Source organism: Idiotropiscis lumnitzeri, chromosome 7 (genome assembly GCF_059441095.1).
Source record: "Idiotropiscis lumnitzeri isolate Australia: NSW breed Sydney's pygmy pipehorse chromosome 7, RoL_Ilum_1.0, whole genome shotgun sequence".
NCBI classification, from domain to species: Eukaryota; Metazoa; Chordata; class Actinopteri; order Syngnathiformes; family Syngnathidae; genus Idiotropiscis; species Idiotropiscis lumnitzeri.
The window spans coordinates 4802062-4826280 of record NC_142397.1 but is presented as its reverse complement, the minus strand read 5'-3'; the positions used below and the strand labels follow the sequence as shown (position 1 = coordinate 4826280).

Below are 24219 nucleotides of genomic sequence, written 5' to 3'. Positions count from 1 at the left end.
ACTATCGCGATACACATCGATATCGAATTATCGTCACAGCCCTAGTCAGTATAAAAGGTTGTGGATCATTTTTTCGTCAATGTGTTAAATGAAATTTCGGATATCAAAAGTACTAGTGGTATCGATACACGGTAACTCAAATGGTGACTACTCATGCTGGTATCAATCTGGAAAAAAATGGCATCAAACTTCCCTACAAACAACATTCATCGAACCTGCCAAACAGGAAACGTTGGTACAGCATTGTGCATCTTCTGTTGTCGGCCTCCATCACAAACAGACACATAAGACAAAAGTGCCATTAAAAATATAGTACCACCTTTTCCCCTCAAAATATTACATCATGGAAACTAGCCGTGATTCCATTTGGAAGGTGTAAAGCAGAAAAAGTCACGGTTCAACATGAAAAAAAAAGACAACTGCTCTGTCACTCAGTCTCAATTTGGACCCAGAGGAACCAAGAAGAGCGCTTGCAGCTGCAGGCTTATTTAAAGGCCGACTTGCTGGTGTGAAAGCCTCCCCTCAAGTGAGACAGAGGGTCAAGAAAGATTGTTGAACTTTTCGCTCGACCCAAAGGGAAAGACAACACAAACGTGAATTGAATGCCGGCCATCGGCGTAAATCGAAGTCAGAAGGTCAGATTAAAGTTACTTTATCATCTTGAAGGACTTTCACTGATACCTCCTTCATCAGTGCGACTTGGGCACTTGTGTTAGTGTCCCTGCTCAACCCGCAGCTAAATCCTTACGTCACCGATATAACAACTACAGCACACTGTCTGTGTCTAGCAAAAAGTTGAATCAAAACAATGTGGAAAATATATTTAAAAGCTTGTAATGGCTTTTCACTATAAAAATAAAACAGAAACTTGCAACTGTCTTCAGACTTTATTGTACCCTGCAAGCGGTTCAAGACAGCCAGTACCAGGTGTAGCAAAGCAGCCCCAGAACATAACCAAGCACTTTTCAATGTCTCCATCATTATGACTACGTAGTTAAATTTCAGTGCAGAATGACTTGATAATCTTCACATTACAGCACAGCCAGTAACATTACAATGCACCCAGTGCCAGACGCATCAAAGCGGCCCCAAAATATAAAAGGAGCCTCCTCCTTGTTTCAAACTTTCGAACAATACTGGGAAACATATTTTGCCCCACAATGCCTTAATGGTGTTGAGATTTCATGTCAGCCTGCAGAGATTAAAGTCATCCAGTGGCAGATATAGCAAAGCAGCCCCAGAACATCACAGAGACGCTTTCTTTTGTTTTAAAACAAAACAACTCATTTTTTTATTTATGTATTGTATTAACTCATTCGCTACCATTGACGGATATAGACGTACTTTCATTTTACCTGGGCTGGCAGTAAATGAGTTAAGATTCTTTTGTTTCCACTTGAGCTACCATCCACGAGATTTCTCTCTCTTCCCACTCATGCGGCTTTAATGGCTGCAGTTTAACTTTTATTCCCTATTCAAGCCAGCCAAGACATTACAGATGAAGATGTATTAGGTGGCGTTTGCATGCACAATGGTTAATTTGAGGTGTATAAAAGGCAAATAAGGGCAAAGAAGTCTTTGGTGAGAGTGACGATGAGCGGTCACTTTGGCAGATTATATTTTTCAAGTAAGATCAAGTGGAACGTCGGATTTCCTTGCGGGGAAGTGAAATCTCGTCCGGCTCTATTGTGTAGCTGGCCTTTTTTTTTTTTTTTCCCTCCTCCAGCGCTTCTTTAACACAGGGATAATCTACTTCAAATGGCACCATATTGTTGATAGCAGAGTGGCGTATTGTCCCGCTTTCATGTGTCTGATAAAAGACACAGAGAGCCAGTGTTCCAGCCGCGGGGATTGAGAGGAGAGTACCATTACGCTTCCTCATCTCCATAAAGCCCCCATTCATCCATTTACCTCTCAGGACCGTGGGCTCCGGCAGCCTCAAGGCAGAAGCAGTCGAGCGCAGAAGGCCGCTTCATTCGGACTCAGCAGACTGATGTGTCGAGTCGTGGCAGTCAGCCGATTCGCTTTGTTGTCACCAACAAGGGGCCTGCTCACGTTAAACTTGCCGCCATGAAAGAATTAAGAGTTGGCGTTGGTTTTACTTCGTCACTTTGAAATCCAAAAGCCATAACCATCTGTCTATCTCGCTCCAGAAGTTCCCGCCAGCAGAACCAGGGACGGATTTGTCATTCGTTTTTTTTTTGTTTTTTTTTTCGTTTCGACTCCAACGAAGTGCACTGAAGTTAGTGCGGGCTTATCTCTGTGGCACTCATGCAGAAACTGGACAGGCTGGCGGTTATCGCGACTGAATATTAATGTTCCTTAATTATCCTGCAGGGGAGATATCGGCCCCAAACATCACTGATGGGAACGCTAGACTTGCTGGAGCGTTTGGCGGAGCATTTTAACAGCTCATCCTTCATGGCGGGCGAGCTCGGGAAGGAAAAAAAAAAAAAAAAAAATTGGCAAAAGCGGGCATTAAAAGCCACAGTTTCCACTAAGTAAAGTGGTACCTTGAAGTTCAATTGGATCATCTTTCAAAACTAAATCTCCCACTGAGATCACTTATGGAAAATCAAGGATCAAGCATATGGCGCCAACCGAAAAGAGAAGCTAGCGTAGCACACGAACTGCCTGGTACAAGTTGCAGCAAAATCAAAATCAAAAATCTGGTCAACCGCCTTCTACAAAGGGTCTTTGAAAAACCCCCGGCAAATAAACAAAAATGGGACGTAAAAACAAAAAAGATTCAATCTAGACATCAATTGCGCACACTCACTAACCAGGACTCACACACGGTATATTTTTCAAAGAAGAGTGTTCCAACTCTAAATTGGCCAAAGATTAATTCCAGCTTTCTTGATCCGCCTTCTCGGGTGCAGCTACAGAAATTCAATTCACAACAGGAAGCACAATCAGCATTAAAAAAAAATAATACAAATACATTTTAAAAATTGGTTAAACACCAAATTGGACATTTTTTTTCTCTTTTGCATTCTAGTCGCACGGCTGCACGTTAGCAGACGAGGATGACTGCATTCAAATCACAAATCCACGAACCGTACACACGAGAAATATGTTTGCAAACCAGGCATAATGGCTGAGAAAAGCTTTTTTCATGCTTTGAAAGGACAAGGAGGACACCCCCCCCCCTCTCTCTCTCTTAGCCATCTTCATTAAAGCCTCGGGGAGTGCACAGAGAGCTGCGGACCAATGATGAGGCTATCCCCCCCCCAAAAAAACTTGTGTAAGTACAACAGAGTGAGCAACACACACACACACACAATCACAACACACACACACGCACGCACGGCAACGTCTTTTCTCCGGCAGAAAAGGTCATATCCAAAGGTGCAACGATTGTCTAATTGCACATTTCATACAGTCGTGAGCCTCTGAATGGAAACTGCAAATGCATTGCTAAAGATAAAAAAGCAATACGAGAGCGCACAATATTGTGTTTTTCCCCGGCTAACGCGGCGGAACCATTGGCATTCAAATGACAGGAGTGTATTTTCCAGCTGATGTACCTTAAACAAGATAATCATCAGCAGAGGGAAGTGGGGTGTACATTTCATTGAGCTCGCCGATGATTGTTTTATTCATTACCCGGAGAAAAAAGAAACCGAATAGCTGATGGCATTAGCTTCACAATTCATATGTTGTGTAAAACGTTTTGAATTTTTCAAAACTTGCAGCCTTCTAACTATAGCGGAAGCTCGATTTCATGGATTCAATCGACTGACGCAAAATTTTATGGACAAAAGTAGTGACAAGTTCACTCAAAACAACCTTTAGTACGGAAGTTGGCAAAGTCAGCTATTTGCTGGCGATACGCCACAATCTACGGGAATAGAAACGCATTTATGGGTTGTGGCGCTGTTGGCACAGATATACAGGAGAGTCCATTTGGCCAACAGACACGCCTATTTGGCAGCCATGTTGGCAGGGGCAACGTTTCCATCAAAGGTAATACATGGCTTCAAAGGCTAGCATGGATATTAGCTTAGCATCGGCGGAAAAGGAGCGTGTCCCATCTACGTCTTCATATCGATGGCCGTTGTTTGCTGAAGCAAGCTTCCATCTTGCGGTACATGCGCACGTCTCTCAAACGTCCAATTTTTGGTACAATGTACCGAAATTTTGTTTGTCAAGTCTCTGTATGGCATTCAAACGTAACTGAGGAAAATGGAAACATGCTAAGTTCTTGGCTCATAAGAACGATCGGCAAGGTAGGTTTGGATGAATTTTAAAACAGATGTATTAGTAGTCGCTGCTCTTTTTACATGTGAATGACTTTAACTGCACTTGTGGCTGCTTGTGAAGTCACCGGTTGTCATAGAATCAAGTGATGAAAACTTTCTATAAAACTTTATGTGGCTTCTTCTCATCAATTTACCCAAATGGATTCCGCCAAGTTCTCAGCATCTCTAACGCAGTTGATTCAACCCCCAGCACCTTGTTAACGAAACTCCATTCCTCCTCAATTTGAGGAGAAGCCAACTTCTATTTCCTGCGCTTCATGTTTGAACCATATCAGGCGTCCAGCTGCTGCTTCAACGCCTCACCTGCCAACGAAGAGCCTCTTTGGGAAAGGATTAGGGCTTCGACACGTATTGCTTTAAGATGTTGTGTTCTTATTTAGACCCTGCTAAGTTTCCCATCCAATTCCAGTCTTCTTTATTCGGTCGGGCAGGTAAATTGTGTCTGGCTGGTTTGTGCTAATCGGGGTCAATGTGTTTTCGCACATTTGGGGTTATTTCCTCAAGTGTCAGTCACATTTGCTCGGCGGCTCTCCGTGCAGCTTTTGAAATGACACAGCTGTATTACATATGCTAGGCCACTAGTTGGCGATATCACTTTGTAAGGAAACACTATGGAAATCACAGGTGCCAAACTCAAGACTCGGGGGCAGGATCGGACCTCATTATTTAATCATGTACGTCAACTTCCACATTTTCCACATTTTTAACGACATGGAGGTATGTGATATTGCCATTTATTTGTTACCAATCCTCCCCTTTTAAAATAAATTGTTGCACAATTACTTACTGGCTTCTGATTTCAAAACTGGCATTCCATCCATTTGTTGTGTCTATGTGATAACGGAAGTTGATCAAGTATTTATATGGGTTCACAGTCATAACGGCCAGAACTACGATGTGGCCCGTCCACAAAAATGAGTTTGACACCCCTGATGTGAATAATTAAACATGAACTTTGAGACATGCTTTCAAATGATTTCAGTCACCTTTTTTTTTTTTTTTTTTTTTCCACTTCTGGTTTAGATTTTGCTAACATTAGCCAATAATCAAGTTGTCCCAAATATATTAAAACGTGTTTGAACATAATTGCTGAAAACGTGTAAAGACTGTACTCCAGTGAGGACATATATGACGACGCTGCGTTTTCCTGATTTTATTGAATAAATAGTGTGAGAAATGTGCCCACGCTAACGTTGTCTTTAGTTAAGAGATCTTTGATTGGGTTAACTTGTATATCATCCCCTATGCACTCCCACTCCTTTGCCCATGCATCATTTTCAAGCATCTCTAGGTATAAGAATGTTTTCATATTGAACTGAATAAATGCTACTTTTGTCTTTTGAAAATTTATGGACATTTGTTCAATTCACCTCCCACTCATACCGACTGCTGTGTGACTTGTTCTGGAGAATAAATTCATCCAGAGGCTGAACCCAAATGAGAGAACATTTATTCTCACTCACTTACCCTTTGTGACCCTTCACTCCTATTTTTAATATGGTTTCATAGACACGGTGAAAACAAACCTATGGTGATATTGAAATAAAAACAAGCAGAGAAAAACCTTTGAAGATAATAAATGTTTGGTACCGCCAGACAGAAGGCGAATGTGGTGGACAACAATCAATTACATTTACAAGACAGCGAGTCATTAAATTTCACCTCGCCGGTTACATCATTGATAGACCAATCTATGAATGTATTTGATTTAAATACAGGAATTAAATCTCCGCAACTGCTTCATGAATATGGAAAAAGACTTGTGAATCAGACCCCTCTCCAGGTCGCTTTAAGTTTCTGTTCCAGCAATGCATTTTGAACGGCGACAAGGGGAAACAGGCCACTTGACAGACCTTACCCCAGGAATTCATCAGCATTCTCGGGGGAAATGTGCCAAAAAATAAATAAATAAAATGGGACAGACTAATGATCAACTGCACTCCGACAGCACAATGAAGCCAAACTATTCTTAGACAGAAGAGCGTCAGATGTACAATGGGAAATCCACTAAAAGAAACTTGAAGTGCCAATTCCTCACTGGCAAAGATGACTAAATCTCTTTGCAGTGTTACGTTCTCCCATCAGCATTTGTTTTGTCTTTTGGTGTTTGCGCAGCAGATCGTGAGATTAAAGCACCAAGTGTGAGATTTAATGAAAATATACTGTACTGCGTTCACGCTTTATAAACATCGCTTTAAATACCACGGGATCAAAAATGCATAAATTATGATGCAGTTGCCATCCTAAGGATCCTGGTACCAAAAACGCACACTTTGTTGTCTCAATGAGCTCATTTACTGCCCTTTAGACAAAAGTAGCCTCAAATAAATTGAGAGATGTGGAAATGCACCCTAAATCGGCTACCCATGATTGATATTACAATAACTGATGCCTCCATACACAAACATAACAGCGGAATTCTGCAACTGAGTCGCCAGATGCATAGATTAGCACCTTATGCCAATCCATACCTAATTTTCTTTTAATATCTTTACTGTAATTGTTCAACCCATACACTTCCAGTCACTGTGCTAGTTCACACACACAGATGAGCTGGAATTTGCTCATCAAAACAGTAGTAGCAGTGTAAGTAAACCAAAGCAGCAAATAATAATAATAATTATTTAAATAAAATATATATTAAAATATTATTATAGTTCAAACATTAGTGGCAACCATTAGCTCGCCGGATGCAAATTTAGCACCTCATTCCAGTTATTTATGCTTTTCAAAGGGCTACCGTAATTACCTTTTTTTATCATTTGTTACATATACCATATTCATAATTTTACAATAATACCATGACCACTCTCGGGCTAAGCGATACAGAAGCACCAACAGAAGTAAACTGTATCATTATTGCATTTTTTGGGCATAAATACATTCAGTCAACTACTGCCTTCATCATCATGTTTTCCTTTTTAAACCTGTCCTATGCTTTCTGGGGGGGGGTTGTTTTTTGCCATTTTTGTGCTAAGGCCCACGCAATAAAAGTGTTAATTTTGTGGCATCTCGATGTCAGCGAGTTGAGAAGCTTTATTTTGACTAAAGTCTTTTTTTGCGAGTCACGCTTCTGTGTTTATAGTTATTTGACACCTAAAAATGTCATTTCCAGAAATAAATGCCTCCCCTCTAATAAAAACTTAACACAGAATGACTAGTCTGAATAAATGAACAACCCCACAGCCACTATTTTTGAAAATATGGTTAATGGGACTGATATAGATTAAGAAAAAAAAAAAAATGTAAACTAAATTTAGTACAGTATGGGATGTTGGTAATAATTTGGATAAAAGCGTAGATCCAGTTATGTGTTTTTATTGTCCAAAGTCTGCTACCTAAAGAACACAAATGGGTTTCCCCACCACTTTTTCACAATCTTGGAGCAGGTCTGCACTCCACTGAGTGACTTTCTAATTCTACGTGGTCATTAAGTCAACAAAACTTTAGACTTTTATTGATATAAAAAAAGAAACGTAAATCTATCGAGACTTCCTTTGTGGAACTTCTTAAACCAAGAATAAAACAAAACTGCAAAACACAAAAGAAATAACCAACAGGCGAACATGAAAGTGGGAGTTCAAAGGCGCGCCGACTTGCTGTGCATTGCGTCATGCGGGGGCGCTCTTCATGATCGCCAGCGCTCATCCCAGACAAAACAACCTGCAGCCGGCTAAGCATGAGTATGAGTGTATGAGATTGCCCCCCCCCCCCCCGCCCCGACACGTCACCTTATTTTATACACGTCTCCCTGCTCGACAGTTAACAATTCAAACTCATTTGTTTGATTGCTGCTAAATAAATAAATAAATAAACACACAGTAAGACGCAAACAATAGGAAGATGCACAAACACGACGTGGCTGCCGACTCTAATTCAGCATGTTTTTCTAAGCAAAATGTGAACACACCCACTGATTGCCACATGACCTCCGGCAAGAGCTAAAACATAGGGTGTTTTCCCTCAATGCAAGCCATAATGAGACATTACTATTTCTGTTCCGGTGGCTGGTAGGCGGCTGGGACCGGAAAGTCAAAGTTATTCTGCCTCCTTCATTTGTCCGCTGAATCATGGGAGTTTTAGCTGAAGACCAGGAATCACTTTGCAAAATGATTATCAAGGATTTGCATGACAAATATTTGAAGGAAGTTGTGTGCTGAATGTGGGCGGGAAAACAACACTTAGGTCCAAAATAAAACCAGTCAAAAAGCGTCACATTGTTGCATTTAGTGTTTGTTGGGGGGGGGGCATGGTACCATCAGAGGTTACATTCCATTTAATCAGTGGTGGGCGGTCAAGACCTTCAAGGCCTTCTGTGTTGGCCTAACATAATCAAGAAATCATGATCATATTCTTCACATTGATGTCATATTATATCCTAGTGTTTAATTTTTAGGTTACAGTTTTTATGCAATCAGAATTCAGCTAGCTCATGTTGCCAGGCATATTTCATAATACAAGCAGCACGCACGATTTGTCCGAAACCTTCAGATACAATCGTGCGGGCGTCTGTTTAGTGTGAGCAAGGGGGCTTTTACAGTTGCGAGTTGATGACAATAAGGCCTTCTCGCTGGCCGTACGTTGAAAGTGAAGTCTTATGATTGGATAGTCACTTGTGAGGGGGCAGCACTATGCGCTATTGCATTGTATTGTATAGTACAAGTGAAATGAGGCTAGCTCATAGCCAACAGATGCTAACTAAAGGCTACATCAGGGCTAAATAAGGCTTAAAACAGGGCTAAAGGAGGCCAAATCACAAATTATATTAATGTTGCAAGCTAGTTTATTGCAAAGGAATGCTAAATGAAGGCAACATCAAAGATTAAGAAAAAAAAAAGCTAACAGGGCTTGACTCAGTTCTGCAAAAGGAAAATGGTGCTGTTTTAATAAGCTAACAATTAAATAGTGTTTAATGGACATGTACACCACTTTAATGTGACCATAAGGCACTAAACATTATTTGCTTGAGTGGTCCGGGCTGTTGTGTTGAGCTGAAGTTATGATGGGCGACAAAGCCACACTTTGCCAGGGAATTAAGTGGTGGCGTTTTGGCTAATTCCCTGAACAACCCAGAGTGCTGGCTAGTAAAATGGGACATCTAGTAAATTGGCAGAGGTTTGTTGTTTTCACACAAACTATCTCCTCCAAATGTTGGGGCACTTCTGAAAACATATTTGATGAGGAAAATAGACGCACAGGTAGCCCATAACACTTTTTGGCCAATTAGTTGCCTACTGATATTTTAATCATACAACATTATAATTACATATGTAGCTGATCATTTGTCATTTATCTTCTTGTCACCTGTTGAATCAGGACGTGAGAGGCTAGCTTAGCATGTTAGCGCATTTTATGACCATTTTTATGAGCACTGTGTGTAAAAAAAAACCGGGTGATTATATTGATTTTTGTAAATGTAATTAAGTGTAAAATGTAAAACAGTCATCAATTCAACAAATAAAAGAGGCATTTTGAGAACTAGCTATTGTGATTTTTTTCAGCACACAAGTTTATATGATACTTATTATCAAACCATTTGGCTTGTTTTCTCAGCATGTATTGTATGAAAAGAAGTATAGATATTTTTCAACAAGTCTATGTTGAATGTTCATAATTGAAGCTAACAAAAATGATTGTAGGGCACACAATTATTCAAAGAGTTGTCACACGCTTCTTTAGTGGTCTTTTAAAAAAAATAAATAAAGGTTCTGATTTATACAACATTTTTAAGTAAAGCAAAGCTCCACCAGTTCAATATGTAAACAGAATATTTGCATAGTTCTTACTTATTTAGTATTTTCAGACTAGAAAGATAAATATTGTCATTGCTGAATGCCTAAATGACATCAATTATGTTCCTTTTCACGCTGTGCACTCAAAGGAAAATAGGATATTTTCTTTAGGAATTAAATACAGCACACATGCACTCAAAGGTGAAATGAGTGCTTTCTGGCTTATTAAATCCCGAGGTGGGAGTCATTTGATTATTTTCGCTCTTTTACTTGCACTTCTAACTGCTGTCACACCTCAAACCACAAATTAATTTGCTTAAAGATGCAAAACCTTATTGTCCTCCAGGTTCTACTCAGGCAAAATATATTTCCTCAGCTATTTAACTGTTTTCAAACATAATAATGTTTTACTGAATACGGCCATCCCTCTTAAAATCAGCCACTTAAGAGTGAACACCTCCCACGAGTTTTTTATTTTCCTTTTCTTACCAGGAGAAAATGTGTATAAACCAGTTCAGATGCAATTCTTCACGTATGTACATTACAAAACTGCTAAGACCATTGAAATACTCTTGGTAACCAAAACAGCAGCTAATCACAATTTCAGACATTATTTTATGCGGAGATGCAGTCTCTAACCACAATTAGCATTGCAGGAGACTTGGAAGGTGATGGCTTATATATGTGCGGCCATGTGTATACTGACCCAACTTTTTGTTGTTCCCAGTGTGCATCGGTTGTTGCAAATTTGCTAATCAGTTCATAGATATGTTGCTAACCAAAACAGCAGAACATATCCAGACAAGACAGGTTCTTGAAGATGTGCCGATTACGTCAGTCTATAGACTCTTGTTCAAACACAAACAACATCAACCAATTGCTGAGCCCATTTGAAGTGTTGCTAACCAAAACAGCAGCACCAAAATAGTTTCACAGTGGAATTAAAGTGTTGCATCCTCTCGCATGTTGTCAGGGAGTTCCTTATGCAGTAATAAAGATGATATTAGCTTACAACGGGATTCAATTCAGCTTTCAAAATGTATTTAACAGCTTTGGGAGAAATAAGTCAAACTTTAAGTCGGCCTTCTGACAGGCTTATTGTATTAAACAGTTAAAAAAAATATGATTGGATTCTAATCAAATAAAATGTTTTTTTATTCAAAACATTGAGTTTGGTTCCCTTTCAATGTGTTGTTCGTCCCTTCCAAAAAAATAATTTGGCAAGTGAGAGCCTCTGTCAAACATGATCAAGGTACTGTAAATAGCTTGCCTAAGTCCAATATTGATTTTGAGCTGCCACAGCGCTCAAAGTCAACTTGATCCAATTTTGATGCATTTGAGGGCCCCAGCTCTGTTCTGTCCTGTTCCACTTGACAACCTCAAGCCGGAAGAATAAGAATTTGGTCTACATCACAAAACAAAACTACTTTTACTTAAGTGATAATATTCAAATATGATTTTGGTGCTAGCTAGCTAGCTAGCTAGAAAGCGCTAGTAGAGTCAGAAAACCCGTAAATTGAGATTTGTTTTGTTGTTGTGTTCACACGAAATATCCCAAAAGTTTCAAAAGACACAATAGCACACTGTAGTTAGTTGATTTATTCAAATGTCTACTGTTCAAACATGCAGTTCTTGAGAGCTGGCATAACAATAATAAGAGCACCTGTTCAACCCGTTTTTACTCCCTCTTATTTTCAACTGGTAATATTCTATTTAACTGATGCCAGTAATTTTGGTGTCTGGAATAAAACTGTTTTAATGAAATGTTAGTATGAACCAACAATAATATATCAAGCTAGCAATCACTCAACGTTTACATACACTCCTCCTTGGCATGAATGGAATTTGAGGCGTTTTATAATTTATTTATCGAGGATGATTATGGCAAGAATTGGATGCACAAGTTATTTTGGATTGTCTTCCAAATTTTACCTACAGGCTCAAATCCAAACACACACTCAGTGAAATTGTTTTAACAAGTGGCTCTGAAGTTTCTAGAATGCCTTCTTACTTCACAAAGCCAAATCCCTGTTAACCTTTTGTCACAATAAAGAGTCTCTTCGCCAGCATGAAAACAATTTGTATGACAGCATTCATTGGATTGACCAATTCTTTGAACAATTGAAAAGCACAATGCTACTAGCTTATCAAATGTGTATTTCACGTTTAATACAAATTGACTAGTCGAATGGGAGTTGCGCTTAGTCAAAAACGACACACCGCTGCATTTTCTAGTGGTTATTATCATGACAAAGGCGTGATACTGTATGTTCACCGACTATGAAGGTGGCCCCAATCCCAGAACTCCAAATTTAATAGATGGCTTGTATTGGATTCTGATCAAAACTGCTATTTAATGGATGTGTGTGCATGCATATTGATTTTTTTTTTTTTTAGCTTTTACTCAGAGCTCAGCTAAATCCGTCCACAGTGAAGCTCTAGATAAGAGGTATAAATAAATTATGCATTGATGGATTGATTTCGTTTAGCTGTTGTGGCAGCCCATTAGGGTGCCCTACTTATCATAAATACACTATTTATATATCCTTGCCAGTGCACCTGAAAATAAACTTTTTTTTTTTTTTTTTTGAGGTCATAAAAGTTTAAACGTGTGGACAGATGCGACGGGGTCACGATCTAGGCGGCCCAGAAAATCAGAGCGGGAATATTCATGATGCTGTCCCACTGGGAGTTTGTGGAGCCTTTTTACTCTTTCATGACCGTCATCCGACTCCTGCAGTAGCGCGCACGTGGGCACGATGCCTGAACGCCACACTCCAAAAAGAAAAAGTGCAACCAGATGGCCTCCACATCCTTTTACCCCGTGGTTAGGGGTTAACTGGGTGACGCCCACTCTGCGATTTTCACTGCAGAGCTGCTGCTGTTTGGACGCAAAAAGCCCTTCAGCCGGCAAAACAAACTAAATCCCCAATCGGACTGTATAAACGGACATGATAGCTTTGGGTTTTTTTCTTTGTCTTGTTTTGACTGTGTGGCCTTTTCACAAATATAGAAGGACCTGTAATTGAACAGGATAAAAATGTTGTGGGAAAAAAAATGGCTACAAAGATGTTTCAGTTGAACACAATCTATTATGGGAGGCATGATCAAGCACCAGTTTGTTTGTAGTTTATAAAAATCCCATACAAATGAATGGAAATAATATGTCCTCATTATAAAAGCTAATATAAAAATTTAAATGTGAGAAATGTATAAAGAGGAAAGCACCAAGTTCAAAATACTAAAATGCTAAAAACAATACAACAGCCTTTTGGTAGGTAGTTACTGCAGTTGCCAGTGAGCAAAATTGAAGATGGAGGGGAGGAATCCAGTAGAGCAACCTTGAGTAACACATTTTTGGACTATTATAGGGGTGCAACGATTATTTAAAAGAATCAAAATAAATTGTATTTTTAATTATCTGGGTTTTAATGCCACGGGTGACAAAGTGGTTTGCTACAAATGTTAGTTTTTTTTTTACCAAAAGTGTCTTTTTCATCATCCTCTGATCATATGAGGACACATGAACAAATTAACAGCCAAAGTGGAAAGTCTTCATCGGGGGATTAGCATGGGGTGTGATTTGATGTAAATTATTGCAAATTTCCATCCATTATCAGAGCCGCTTCTCCCCACGAGGGCTGCGGGGATGCTGGAGCCTATCTCACCTATTTTGGGGCAGTAGGCGGGGTACATCCGGGACTGTTTGCCAGCCAATCACATTTATTGCAAAGATTTTTTTCATAAATTGTATACACTCTTATTTTATTTATTTTTTTTGCAAGAACAACATAGCACATTAATTTCATAGCTGGAAAGCCTTCATCGGGAGTTTTTATATACATTTTGATGAGTTTTTTGTGGCATTTTTTTTCATTATTGCATCATCACATTATCAAACTATTTTCAGAAATGGAAAGCTTTCAGCAGAGGTTTCAGTATGAGGTATGACTTGCCTGTTACCGTATGTAACCACAGTTCTGCTGGTTTGCTTGCGAACAAACAAACCCACAAATATACTGCCAAGATAAACATTTCTTTGCCAACCTTCCAAAAAGCTTCACAGAACTTACGCTCCACTTAAAATTGGATGAAGTCTAAGCGTAATGCTGCTCACAAACAAACGTTAATAAAGACCTAACCATCATAACACCTCTGCCACCTTTCTTAAAATACACCTCCGACGGCCAATTTCGAGGTGTTGATGGGGAAATGGAGCAATATTGTAAAGTTTGATCCATATCAGGACTTCCCATCTTTGTGTCTTGTCTTGCATTGGTCAAAACAGGTTGATTTTAATTCAATGTGCCATGTTAAAAAAAAAGAAAAAAAGAAAAAGATGTCACCCTGTTGACTGACATGCCAGAATGTTGTATTGGCATATATATGCTTGGGACCTGGAAACATACCTCAAATCCATGATCACTGCTTATTAACCATTTAACTTCCAAATCCTGAAATCATCCAAATTAATTCCTAATTGTACTTTGACTGAAAAACACCTCGCAGAAAAAGTCTCAAAAAATGTAACATCAAATTCTATCATGATGGCAGCTGCTAGCTTGCGCTAGGCTAACTGCTGTATTTTCGTGTCCTCTCCGGCATGTAAGCGGCCAAACTCCCTTCGCCTGCCGCTAAAACTTGGATTCTAAGGTGCTTGTAAAAGACACCAGACCGATATAAAGTACATTAAATGAGGTAAACAGTCACAAATGACTTTATGCAGCATGTCAATTCAGCTTATGCTAACATTAGCGCACATCCATGTGTAGCAGCAGCTAGCAGGACTAACCAATAAATGAACACGACACATTAAATGACCATGCCCGTTCCCTGCTATGGCATCTCGGAAATAAAGCTATTATTAGCTTGCTTTAATACAACCAATGGAACCCAAACACTTTTGGCTGTAATGTTTCTTGATAAACCAGATAGATCTCTCCTTCTGACCTCCACTTTAACGAATTTCCTTGCACTTAATATGAGAACGGTGCAATTCCGTTCCGGAGGCGGCCGCCCAGTCGCTGTGTCGTCCCCACCTCGTCTAACCGGGCGAGCTCTACCCCAGGCTACGAGGGCACGAGAGGACAGCCGAGGATAAATTACAGCCTCCCAACCACCGGCTCTCTCTCATGCTTTCATTTGCGCCGGCAATTAATCAGCCATCACTGGAGAGCTCTTGCATGTCAGGATGAGAATTTTATTAGGGATGTCCTTTATGGGTCTTAATGAGACTTATGTCTTCCTTGAGTATTTCATTTGCCGCACAAAGCCTCGCCGCTCACAACCTTGAGGTGAGGAGTTCTTTTTTGGAACGGCGGGGCTTTTTGTTACTCTCGATGATCATGACTTGCTCTTTGAACCGAAGGTCAACGTCTCCAAGCGTAATTGCAAATCGCGGCGTACTGCGGTTGTCTCGCTTCAGGCGCAATTAAGGTTCAAAGTGTTTTCGGTTGTCCTGACACTGTTTCAGTGCAGTAGCGAGCGTTTGGAAATGGGAGTGAAGGATGACTCTTAGAATGACAAAAGTGAATTTCTTCATTAATAAAACAAAAATTGATCACAACATGACGAGTAGAAATCGATGGATTTATGCTTCTTTAAGACTTTGCTAGACAGTCACTATACTTCATTGAGCATGCTTTAGGGCCCGCCTCATTACTGGATGCAAGGTAGTCAAACGTGACCCACGATTGCATAACCAAGACAATTTGCACTTGGGAGAGAGACGATGAACCGCGAAGCCTAAGCGAGTCCCCACAAAGACAGCACAGATTATATTTCCCCTCAAAGAGGCAGCACTTCACCACCAGGCCAAAAAGATTCGTGTCCAGATCAGTGAATGTGGTGCACGCATCGGACACATTGCCAAACACAAATAGCCTTATCACCACCACCAACGCATTAACATTAGCAATCAAGTCAACTCTTAGCATAGAAGCGATTTAAAAGTACGTCTGCCAAATTACGTCTCTTTAATATAAAAAAAAAAAAACACCACTCCTCAAATAGAAACCCCCTTTCTCTTTAGCATAGAGATGCTTTTTTTACACCCCCTTTCCACAACAATGATGCTTGTTTTCTGGCATGAGCCCAGGGTAAAAAAATAAATAAAAATCCCTTATCACGTCAAGGCTGATAAGGATGACTGGAACATCGTCAGTGAAGAAATATGGCGGCCTCAAAAGTGACCCAAAATATATTCTTGGCAGTCATAGATCAAGTTAAGGCTGCTATTTTCTGACATCTCGCTCCGCCATCCATCAATAATATCACATAATCTTCAGTCAGGATATATATTTCATCGTTTCATTATCTCTTTTTGTCACACTGCTGTTTGTGATTAATCGTGAGCGTTCTCAATGCCAGGAGGGCAAACTTGTCAAACATATGCGTAATGAGTGTGTAATTGTCTCAATAAAACGCGGTGACGCTTTGCCGTCGATCATGTCGGAATCGGATTAGAGCGCTATTCACGGCGCACGGCAGAAAATGCCTTAAGAGCAGGAGATGATCTATGGTGGCGGCTGCAGCCTGGTTTAGAACATAGACGTGGGGGTCCAAGGACAATCTGGGCGTAGATAATGTTGAGGCCAGCTGAGGGCACACACACACACACACACACACACACACACCCACACACGCACACGCAAATCTGCCAACAAAGAGTACTAAGTGGCTAAGACAGACAAAAAGCATCACGGGAAGAAATAAAGCATGTGCAGTGAATATTTTTCCGTCCATATTGTTGTTATATGTCAACATGTATTATTCACATTAGAAGCAAATCCCTTTTTTTTTTTTTTTTTTTTAAACAGTTTGGGAATCAACAAAAAAACAATTGCCAACAGGTTACTACTGACATTACATTGCCTTTTTCTTGTACTTTATAGTAGGCATACGCAATGCCAGGAAAACGTTAGTTTACATTTGTTTGACTAGAAATTTAGTTTAATTAAATAATCAAATATTAATATCATGTAAAATATGTGATTCTTGTAATTGTGTTAACATTTAATGACACATAATTAGCACCCTTGGATTATATATCATACGTGTTATGTTTGGTTCCTGAGATAAACAGATATTAAGGAGCATATTATGAATTATCACTTTTCGCTAGATCATCTAGAAGTTTTCCAGGCTGTCAACTCTCACTTGGGTCAAGAGATAAAGATTTACGGTCAGATTCTTTTAAAATGGTGCTACAGTAAGGACCTCAAGTGGACTTTATTCATGCATGAAGGACTACGAAAACACTTCAAATGATCTAGCCATTTAAAAAAAAAAAGGTAAGATAAAATAATATAAGCAACGCTCAGTTAAGATCGCTATTTTTACACCCTCAATGGTGGAATTTGCTAAATGATTTTGATAATGACGTGATTAATTTCGATATGATAATTATGATAAGAAGATAACCGGCCGTATTACAACGATAGCTAATCACAAAAGAATCCAGTCAAGCGCAAACCTCCACCAAGGCCAAAAGAAAGAAAAATGGCTGGTCTGTATCCTCACTGATGGTGGATGAAGAAATGTCTTAGATGCTAAGAATGTGTGAATGGTGCCATTTTGATGATGGGACGAATCCACTTTCAACTCATTTAGATGTGGGAATCAGTAAGCAATTTGGTGAGCAACCAGCAAAACAACAACAACAAACAACAATCATGATCTTACGACCCACTTTGATAGCTCCAAGCTAGCGCTCACTTCCCGCTTGTCTTAAAACATTCAGGAGCTTGTGCTATTTTCGACATTTCGAAAAAACATGAATGTAAAAAAAAAATAATAATTGTCACACCTTGCCTCAAAAACCCCAAACTGAATTCAAGATTAGGAAAATTTTGTGGAATATCAAAGGCATTTGCCGCCCGTGGCTATTTAAACAGGCGATGGCGCGGTGCCAGTAAACCGATGGTGATACATCACGACAACTATCATACAGCTGGCTGGAGTGATGATGATTTAAAAGGCTGGCTGAGAGGAGACAGCTTGTCTGAAAGCCTCTCGCGTGTCTGACGGCACAAGAGTCACCTTCACATCTCCACTTTTGACGGAAAAGGAAGCCTCGATGGCTCTCGTAAATAAATGGCAACGGTGATTATGATTCGGAGGCAAACAAACCAACTCGCAGGGCATCCCGACGAGGGTGTCACTGTGATGGTTTAATACTCGGTCATTACGCTGTTGATGGCCGAACTGTTCAGGGTAGGCCGAAAGTAAATAGCTTTGTTTTGCCGTAAACGGCATCATAAGAGGCGATGAATATGCAGAGGTGACAGACGCTTGGCTAAACACATGCAATTGCCTTGTCTGACATGTTTCTATGAGAGCGTTTAACAAGACACTTGTCACACTAAAAGTTTGTTTACCGGCAATGAAGGCATCGTTGCAAGCGTCGTCGCTTACACGTACGCAAAGGGAGGTGACAGCAGGCTGCTAATAGTTCATCGGCAATTAGGCTCAAATCTTGATAGACACGTGCCGACCCGCCGGCTGCCATCCGCGTAGCCGTGAAGGCTCCTTCTGTTTCATCCGCTTATCGACAAAATTCAGAGTCAAGGGTGCCGCAATTATCTCTTTTTATAGGAGGGAGCGGAAACGACGGAGGATAAAAATTCCCAGCAAGAATAGAGACCCACGTGTGTTGTCTCAACGGGTGTTAGTTAACTCCTTCGCTGCTCGTCGTTTTCAAAAGCTGACAAAACAACAAAAACAAGACTGACGAATGCCTTTGGATTGTAAAATAATCATTTATGTATTCATTTATTTATTTATGTTGCAACAAGTACAGCACCAAAACTGAACCGGAATTCTTAGCCAGCAAAAATTAAGCGGTACCATCATTTTTAAGTAACTATATTTTACCAGCATTTGAAAATTGATGAATTATTATGAATCGCAGATTTGTGTGTCAAGTGCGAGCGTGAACTATTACGAAATATGTAGTAGCCTGTTCTGTTTAGTCTAGAGCTGTGACGCAAAAGCACACAAAATTGGTAATTGTGACCTCAAAGCCACTGAGGTTGCATTTGAGGACTCTTAGATTTATTTAAGTACAACCAGCGATCAATTAAGGGTAAAAGTTCTGACCTTAACTAAAAAAAAAATGCTGCTTGATTCATTTTTCCACTCGGGTCCCTCACTGGACCTTGAGACTGCATGCCAAATTGTGCTTGCAGTCTTACTAACACTCGCTCACACACTCTCACACACACCCAACAACACACACAAGGTCAAAATTTGAGCTATGAATGAAAGCCTCAGGAAACAGATTCAACTGAAACCTCCTCGACTGCAAAATTAGTCTTCTGGCAAAGCTATGATTGCTTGTTTTCTTTAGAATCAGAATCAGAATCCGAAATCCCTTTATTGTCATTGTACTCAAGTGTGCAACGAGATTAGAGAGCTCCCCTCTCCAGTGCAATAAAACAATAATTCAGATAAATATATAAATTAGATAAATAAGAGAATAGTTAGTGCAATGGAAAATAATACTGAATAGGATATATAAAAACACATCACGTTGATGTTCTGCAAGGTAAGGGTGGTCGTGTGTGTATTTTATTTTGCCTATTTGTGATTTTTACAAATTAATTTAATCCAGAAAACATCTTTAAAAAGGTCCTCGCCTACCAAAGACGTATTTATACGTCTTTTTCTTTTTCACGCGAGTGTACAGCAGTGACACACGCAACTGCTGACTGAAGGATAATGCTTGACTGCGAAGTTATTTTTAAAAACGGCCAGCAGGTGGCAGCAAGTATAAGATCAGCCAGTAATCACACAAGGGTCATGTTGAAGAAGAAAAGAATGAGGTCTAGGAGTGGCCGTGGTGGAGTCACATGGTGAGAGCGGAGTTAGCATAGTAGCAGCAGTAGACAAAACGCATTTACCCAAGACAATTGATTTTTTATAAAAAAGCATCCACATCCAAGCAAGACTTCGGCAATCGAGTTGCTTTGCATCAAACGATGGCGCTTCATTTGTCGATGAAACGCTAGAAGCAGCCGTTGAGTGACGCATCGCATGCTTCATGTGCCTCACGGGTCGTTTCACGGGAACGATGAAAACACTGATGATGACGAGAACTGCTAAAACTACTGCCGCACGTTTCAATTTACTCTGAAAAATGAATGCTAGGAAATGACGCTAAATTGTATCCTGCCATATATTTGAATCCGTCTCAAAAGATCCATACTGGTCGAGCCGACTATCTACAAAGACGATTTCAATATTTTGGCGGTGCTAATGCAAAAAATGACTTGACCATATGTAACAAGGCTAGTAATACATTAATAATTTCATTCACAGTAAATATTTGTACCAATCAAAAATGTAAGTAGAGCGGCAAACTAGTTAACTGCGTACAATTTATAACGCTGAAACCTGAAATGTCGAAACCATCATAAACTGATGCGCTCCCGGAGAGATATTAAAAAGATGGACACACCCGACACCGTGCACTTAAAAGCAGGCTATGAAAGCCGTCTGTCTTCATTCAGCTCAATATTTTAGAGCGACAAGTAGTGACTGCAGTGACTCCACATCATTCTTTTTTTTTTTTTTTTTTTTTGATGAAGCGCTCAACCAATTTATTTATATACTCAAGCATTGAGGACAGAAGGGAATGATTCGTTCCTATGTTGTCTACTTACATTTTCGCTCGAGTTTTATGCCCATCTATTAAAGTCAAGTATTTTAACATTAAACACCAATAAAAAATGTAATATAACGACGAGGGCACCAAAGGCAAGGCAGTTTTATTTATATCGCACATTACATACAGAAAGCATGTTCTGGAATGTGAAATCATATGTTTAGATAATTTACTACGGTACACAAATGTAGCAAAAAATGTAATGAATAAAATATAAATAAATAAATAAAAGAAACACCAACCCAAATGGATTGGTTGCACTTTGTAATCTACCTTAGCACTCTCATTTCACACCTTCTATTGGAAGACAATTCATTATTTATTCTATTTTCTTGCCCGGGGCGCGCGCACAGCCGTGTGGGAAGAGAATGCCGATTTCAAATCATAAACAATTAATATAATGCAAATATTTGTAGCTGTTTGCGCCTCAAGTTGACAACACGAAGATATTTTCTGCATATACTAAACACTAGGCCTGAACAATAAATTGTACATTTATTGAATTCAAATCCACATCGCAATGCAGTACAAGGAAATGTCTGCAAAGGCAAAAAAAAAAAAAGCTTCATTTTGGTCAGACGGTGTATATATGTTTATATATATATATATATATATATATATACATATATACATACACGTGTTTGTGTGTGTATATATTTGATTTTTTTAATGTCTAAATAAGGTCAGTTTTCAAGAAGTGCATTCCACGTTTACTTTGTTTCATGAAACATGAAAAGTTGACATGAAAAAGACACAGATTTGTTTGCATTATTGTTGTAATCTGATGCAGCTGAAACTTGTCGAGTAAGTTAACGACTAAGTAGGAGACTAAACTGTATTTCATATTAATTCATGGATAATTCACCTTCACCATCATCAACCATTTGGTAAAAACAAAACAAACAAAAAAAAACATAATTATAATAATTGTATATTAAATCGCAATTGCAATACTCAGGGGGGAAAAAAATCCCAGTTAGGTTTTATTTTCAAAATCAGCCATCCCTACTCAACAAGCATTGGGAAAAAAAAAAAAAAAAAAAAAACTGTTCCAGACCCTCTCTAGCTGAAATCAAACATTTTGACGGATTATGCTGCGTTAACCTCCACTGGGCTGAGGCCGCTATTTAAATAAATAGTAGATGAGATACAGTGAACGAAGAGGGGGCCCGACGTGTCAGAATGATACACAGCTGCATGCAAATACAGCAGAGGGAGAGCCGGAGCGAGAGTCGGAGCATCTTTGCGGAACGCCAGCAAAGGGATTTCACCCACTTTCCCCTGCCACTGAATCAGAATGGATTATGATGTTAATTGGGAGGATTCGGTTTGCTGTCACACCTTGTTAAAAACTTTTACATTTGCTGTCATTTGCAATTCAATGTCACGTCATTCTGAAGGGGAAGTTAAACTGGCAGGGAACGTGATTGGAGAATAAAAGAACGATTGGCGCTCTCCCGGTGAGAAACAATCAGCTGAAACTTTACGAGATGTTTTGATGAAGGTGACAAATAGAATTCGTGTTGTACATTTTTTGAAGCGACAACGCCTTAAAATCGTAATATGGATCAGGCCAGGCAGCTTTTTTTAATCTTTTTTTTATTTTAAATAAAGTGCATTTCACACTAAGGTTACTCAATGTGCTTCACGTCCTAAAATTCATTAACAGAACCGACAGTGAGAGAACAAAATATACGAGAACATGAATTTAAATACTTTGAAAGATTCATCTTAGTTATGGACGAAGAATTGTGTTTTGTTTTTTGCTATTTTTTAACCTGGATTGAAAAGCATTTCCACTTCACTCTTGCTGGCATCTCATTCCATTGGCGTGCAGCATAACAGCTAAATGCTGCTTCACCGTGTTTGCTTTGAACTCTGGCCTCCACTAATCAAGCCGAGCCTGCGGGTGAATATTGTGATCCTTTTTACAAAAAAATGACATTTCTATTATCTATTCAAAGAAATATGTTTTTCAGGTGGGAGAATTAGCAGGCTCAATGTACTATTATCTAAGTAATTGTCACTAATTAAATTGTGTGTGTACATATATACATATTTATAAATGAAAAAAAATATATATATATATATTGTATTTTATTATAATTTTTTTAAGTTGTTTATTGTTACACCCCTAAAAATAAAATATATTTTAAAAAATCAGCATTTAAGGTTACATCTGATTGGTCAGAGTCAGATAAAATCAAGCAACTCCATATGAGACTTATTGCGGACAGGGAGCTAGTTTAAAGTCTTTAGGACTTGAATCTGTCATGATCTCTTTGTTCTTGTCCGAACCTGAGCTGCAACGTTCTGAACAGCACACCTTAAGAGTTACACACCTCTTGCGTATGCCTGGATTTTATTATTAAGATCCATTATTTCTTCAGTGAAGAAAAAAAAAAAAAAGCAAGGATGATATTTAACTCATAACTGTTGATGGTAGACCAAACACCTTTCAACCACTTTTAAGGCCACTCTGATTAAATATAAGACTTCAAGTCAAGGATTGACACAAATGTAATTTTTCTCCTGATGAAATGTGTGAATTGGCCTTTGTGAAAAGAATGGGGAAAAAAAACATGGACATTTCATGAACATCCTTGTACTGTTAAGCAAAGTTTCTGTCTGGCAAATAGTAGTCGTATTAAGAGAGAAGCTACTAAAACCCACTGATGGGGAGCGCATAACATCTCTGGAGTCCCAAGATCCTCTAGATACTGGTTCCTCCAAAGGCTTGCAGTCATGCATAAAGCTGCATCTGAGCCAACCTTTTCAAATCTCACAAAGAGAAACATTTACAGCGCATATAGAAATTCAAGAAGACAGTTGACAACAGAGTGCGACTTTGAATGGTCTGGCCGAATAGAGTTGGTCAATGGCCTCCATGTGCCGACAATAATGCGGTGTCAGCATGGAGGTGGAAAAATGATGTTTTGGGTTAGAAAAAGGGGGAGTGAGGTGGTTGGCCCCTTTAGGGTGCCGGAAGGCATGCTAATAAAAAATATGCTGTATGATAGAAATGGTTCTAAGTGACCATTTCCTGCCATGGTATAAATATGTCCAGCGCACCATCCCACACTGTCAACAAAAATAGCTCTGTAAACTGTGGGTATGAAATAAGGAAAACCGCATCAATCCCCTGACCTCAACCCTATTGAGGACTCATGGTGCATCTGTAAAATTTGAATCAGAAGGGACAACCAAACCTCCAGACGTGCATCCTCAAATAAGATATAGAGAGAACTCATGGTGTATCCATTATCATCCCCTGACCTCAACACTATTGAGAACCTTGAGAACAGGGGTGGGCAAACTTTTTCATCGGCGGGCCAAAATGGGTTCTAAAATTTGACAGAGGGGCCAGAACAAGAGACGATGGATGGAGTGTTTTCGTAACCTCACCTCATCAGAGAAAAAAAATATATATAATTTAATTTTAAATGAAAGTGAACAAAAGCATTAGAACAATATATGTCTTTGAAAAAACACAGTATTTAGAAAATGAAACATTAACAAGGTTTATGCATTTAATTTTGGCGGGAGGGCCGGATTA

General features: G+C 39.4%; 1 protein-coding gene across 5 annotated transcripts in view; it reads right to left on the bottom strand.

The window, feature by feature from the left end:
* The window catches only part of cadm1b (cell adhesion molecule 1b), a 166570-nt gene that overhangs the window by 109697 nt on the left and 32654 nt on the right, over positions 1 to 24219 (bottom strand). The gene's annotated exons all lie outside the window — the stretch shown is intronic.